The sequence below is a fragment of the Sapajus apella genome, unplaced genomic scaffold (genome assembly GCF_009761245.1).
Source record: "Sapajus apella isolate SASKATOON/1434 unplaced genomic scaffold, GSC_monkey_1.0 scaffold8, whole genome shotgun sequence".
Lineage (NCBI taxonomy): Eukaryota > Metazoa > Chordata > Mammalia > Primates > Cebidae > Sapajus > Sapajus apella.
The window spans coordinates 8,473,267-8,478,314 of NW_022436948.1; the positions used below are offsets into that span (position 1 = coordinate 8,473,267).

Genomic DNA, 5,048 nt, shown 5'->3' on the forward strand with positions numbered 1-5,048 from the left:
GAGATTAAGCAAATGATTCAAGAGAAGAAGCCGGGCACGGTGGCTCACACCTATAATCGTAGCACTTTGGGAGGCTGAGGCGGGCAGATTGCCTGAGCTCAGGAGCTCGAGATGAGCCTGGGCAACACAGTGAAACCCCGTCTCTATTAAAATACAAAAAATTAGCTAGGCGTGATGGCATGCACCTGCAGTGTCAGCTACTTGGGAGGGTGAGGCAGGAGAATCACTTGAACCCAGGAGGCGGAAGTTGCAGTGAGCCAAGATCACGCCACTGCACTCTAGCCTGGCTGACAGAGAGAGACTTCATCTCCGAAAAAAAAAAAAGAGAAGAGAAAAGTTATATGAATGCAAATGTTCATTGCCATAGAGTTGTGTTTGTCAAACTTCATTTTACCAAGGGCATAGGGAAGGATCATAAGGAAAAAATCAGCAAATCAGCATAGGGAGTTGGGTTTTCAGGAAAGGTTCCTGAGAAGAGAGAGTTTTGAATGGAATCTTAAAGGAAGTAGCAAATCTGGTTTAGCAGAAGAAAGATACCAGCCAAAGTCCCAGGAAGTAGATGGGTCCTCGCAAATGAAACCTGAAGGGCACCAGTCACCTGAATCCACGGGATCCTCGGGCGATACAGTTAGGGGCCCAGAGCAAAGCTGGTGGTAAAGTGAGAAGGGTGGTCAAGAAACTCACCTGAAATTCGGTATAAACACAACCGAGCTCTTCTCAGTAAACACTGGAAAACCTCAAAATACTATAAAGGTGATGTTGGCATCTTACAGAAACTGTTTTAAAATACTTGTGAATGTGCAAAATATCTGAGATTTGCTCTTCCAGATCAGAAAAGTTATTCTGCAGCTCCTGGCAGATACTGTCAAACAGACGCCCACGGAGTCTCTAACACAGAACCAGCTGGGATCGGCAAGGGCAGGACCTCTCTGTCTGGCGAACACTTCCACGCCTATTAAGGATCCTGTATCAGATCATTCAGGAGCTGTCAGTGTGTTTGCAACTCTGACAGAAAAGATTTGAGAGGAATTTCAACAGGAAGAATGAGAAGTAATTCCTCTACATGTGAAAAGTCCTCAGACAGGAAAACTCTTCAGGCAAAAATATTTGAGAACATGACAATAACGACAATGTCGACAACAGTCTCAGGGCATAAATTGATCAAAGGACATTTACAGGGTCTCTCTTAAGTGACGGGCAAGTTATTTAGGCACACGTAATCTCAGTGGCAGTCATGGGAAATTGTAAGCACCCGCTTGCCTGTTTGGCAAACCTTTATGGAGACCTGTGTCACATCAGGCACAGCTTTGGTCCCAAGGCTGTGTGATCCGTGCCTTCATGGAGCCCACAAAATCACGGTCTCTGTGCCCTGCATGTGCTAGAGACAGAAGAGCAGCACAGCTCCAAAATCCCTCATCTGAAACCACTGGGGTGTTTTGTGATTTATTAAGCACTGGATTTCAAAAAGCTAATACAGTACGCAGGCCTCATACCTCATAGCAGCCCCAGTGACGTCTACAAGTAGCACCCTGTAGTCAAACACATTTGCATTTCCAAAGCAAAACACAAATATCACACTTAGCAGGATAAAGACTATAAACCGCCCCAGTTCAGATCAAGTTTTTGCTACCAGGTGAGTTTGCTGCAAAGTTATGAACCTTTTCTGTTTTCAGAGCCTTTTGGATTTTAAGATTGCAGATACGGGATGGTGGATTATGGGAAAAACTCCATTTCCAGAGAAGTTTGAAACTGCTGGAAAGAGAGAATGCATGAAAGGTACCAAACAGAGTTTGGATCACAGGATTTCCAATGTTCAGATGCTCAGCCCCAGACTGCATGTGATATTTACATACCCAGGTGTGACCCATAAAGGGAAAGAAATATCTGTGATTTATGGTCATGGAGACCTCTCAGAAGTGAGGATCACAAGGAGAACAGAACCGGAACAAGCAGGGCAGGGTGGCTGCTCCCTGAGAGATGTAATTTGGAGAGAAGGTCAGGATCTGTTCAGGAAAGAGACAGGGCAGACAGAGTGAGCAGACAGTTAGTCCTGCGAGAAAATTCAAGCGGTGCTGGAAGCAAGTTTTTATGCAGTTTTGCCATAGAGTTTGCAATGTCAAGGCTTTCCTGACTCAAGTCTTTTAGCTAGTCGTTTTAGCTAGTCCTCAATTTGGTCCGGTGTCTGAGCCCTGCCTCTGGAGTCGAGTCCCGCCTTCTATCTCAAAAGAATTTCAACCATCTGGCATTGGTTTTATTTTATTTCTTTTTTTTTTTTTAATTGAGACGGAATCTCACTCTGTCACCCAAGCTGGAGTGCAGTGGTGTGATCTCAGCTCACTGTAACCTTCACCTCCTGCATTCAAGCAATTCTCCTGCCTCAGCCTCCCCAGTAGCTGGGATTACAGAACGATGGGATTCCATCATCCCCTGAGTGCAGCGCTGCCTTTGAAATATCCCATGTTAAAGGGATGGATGGACTAAGTAAGACTGAGGAATTCCTGTGTTCATTAGCAGTGCTTTTCAGCCTGTGAAATATCACCTGGAAATAAAATCTATACCTGAGTTTAAAAAAAAAAACTGGAATAGGTAACACCTTAGATGTTAGCTAGGTAGGAGGAAAACTAAACAGAGGGTTTCATAAAGTCTAATTAATGATTCTCCTTGCAAACAAGTAAGTGAGGCCTGGGAGCACAGCCAAGACAATTCTCCTAGGGGACACAGTCCAGACCACGACCTAAGGTCTTCAGGGGTGCAGAGCCCTGGAGAGATTGCAGTGTCCATCCATAGGTACTTCAAATAAAAATAATAATAAATACATGTCAGGAAAATCCAACAAAATTCAGATTTTTTTCTAATGACAACTCTGAATTTTATTTTGAATATCAAATTAATTCTGATATTTTAAAATACTTTTTGTATTTTAATCACCATATTGTCATTGTAAATGTTTGTGGGATACCATCTCATGTTTTAATATAAATCCATGTTGCATGGTACTTAGTGCGTCTAATACCTCATGCATTTATCATTTCTTTGTGATGAGAATATTAAAAACTTCTAGCTATTTTGTAATATGCAATATTTTTCTGTTCACCATAGCCACCCTATTGTGCAGTAAATCCCCAGAACATTTTCCTCCTAACTGCTGACCAACTTCGCCCTACCCTCCCTTCCTCTTCCCCTCCGCAGCCCTTGGTAACCATCTCTCTACTCTCTGCTTCTATGATTGCAACTTTTTTTTTAAACGCCGAGCGAGGTCATGCAGTGCCTGTCTTCTGTGTCTGGCTTATTTCACTGAACATGGTGATTCATTCCTGTTGTCCCAAATGGCAGGATTTCATTCTTTTTATGGCTGTGTAGTACTCCATCATGTATATTTACCAAATATTCTTTAACCAACTCTGAAAATGCCTTCTCATGCCTTAGTGGTCTTGTCTTGCTGGTACCCTAAGCATCTGTATCAGTCCATTCTCACGCTGCTATGAAGAAATACCTGGCAGCTGAGGCATGAGAATTGCTTGAACCCAGGAGGCGGAGGTTGCAGTGAGCCAAGGTTATGCCACTGCACTCCAGCCTGGGAGCCAGAGTGAGACTCCATATCAAAAAAAAAAAGAAATTCCTAAGACTGGGTAATTTATAAAGAAAAAATGTTTAAGGCCAGGTGCGGTGGCTCATGCCTGTAATCCCAGCACCCTGGGAGGCCAAAGGTGGGTGGATCACCTGAGGTCAGGAGCTAGAGACCAGCCTGGCCAACATAGTGAAACCCCATCTCTACTTTAAAAAAAAATACAAAAATTAGCTGGCATGGTGGTGTATGCCTGTAATCCCAGCTACTTGGGAGGCTGAGGCAGGAGAATCTCTTGAACCCAGAAGGTGGGGGTTGCAGTGAGCCGAGACCTGCCACCACTCCAGCCTGGGCTATAGAGTGAGACTCTGTCTAAGAAAAAAAAAAAAAAGAAAGAAAACAGATTTAATTGGCTCACAGTTCCACAGACTGTATAGGAAGCATGGTTCTGGCTTCTGCTCAGCTTCTAGGGAGGCCTCAGGAAGCTTGTAATTGTGGCAGAGGGCAGAGGGGAAGCAGGTGCATCACATGGCCAGAGCAGGAGCAAGAAAGAGTAGGGGGAGGTGCCACAGAGTTTTAAACAACCAGATCACGTGAGAACTCACTAGTGACACAGCACTAAAGGGGGATGGTGCTAAACCACGAGAATCTGCCCCCATGATCCAAACACCTCCCTCCAGGCCCACCTCCAGCATTGGGGATGATATTTCAATATGAGATTTGGATGAGGACACAGATTCAAACCATATCAGCACACCAGGAGGTAGTCCAGGCTGACCCAACACGAGCCTCCCTTCATCCTTCCTTCTGGGTCTCACCACATGCTCAAGGCCCTGCTGGGAGGCAGGAGGTGTGAGAGTCGGTTCTAAAGTATCTTCTTCTCCTTCTTAAACCTCAAAAGCACTCTTTTTGCCCTTCCCCCACCACTAAACTTGTGACAAAATCTCTTCAACAAGTTCAGACTCACACAAGGCTGGAGGAAGGGTGGTCTTCAACCAGTTTCCTGAAGCAAGCACATGTGACGAGTACTGCTATCTGCTCAGAGGGCGCACGGGAGGAGATAGAAAAAAGAGAACAAAACAGTCATAAACTAGCCTGCCTCATTAGTATCATAGGAAACTACAAGCCATTAACAGTGTCTGAACAGCAAAAAAGAAAATGATAAAAAAGAATGCTGTCATTGGCCAGGGGCAGTGACTCACACCTGTAATCCAGCACTTTGGGAAGCTGAGGTGGGTGAATCGCCTGAGCTCAGAAGTTCAAGACCAACCTGGGTAACATGGTGAAACCCTGTCTCTACTAAAAGTACAAAAATTAGCTGGCCGTGATGGCATGCATCTATAATCCCAGTTACTTGGGAGACTGAGGCAGGAGAATCACTTTAACCCAGTAGATGGAGGTTGCCGTGAGCCGAGATCATGCCACTGCCCTCCAGTCTGGGTGACAGAGCGAGACGCCATCTCAAGAAAAAAAAAAAAGAATG

At 44.8% G+C, this 5,048-nt stretch overlaps 1 long non-coding RNA gene across 1 annotated transcript; it reads right to left on the reverse strand.

Moving 5' to 3' along the window:
- Positions 1–337: 337 nt before the first annotated feature.
- LOC116550820 lies at positions 338–4,744 on the reverse strand. Its single transcript, XR_004268592.1, has 2 exons — positions 4,533–4,744; positions 338–2,003 (listed from the first exon to the last, which is right to left on the reverse strand). It is a non-coding gene; the product is annotated as an uncharacterized LOC116550820 (long non-coding RNA).
- Between the last annotated feature and the right edge of the window lie 304 nt (positions 4,745–5,048).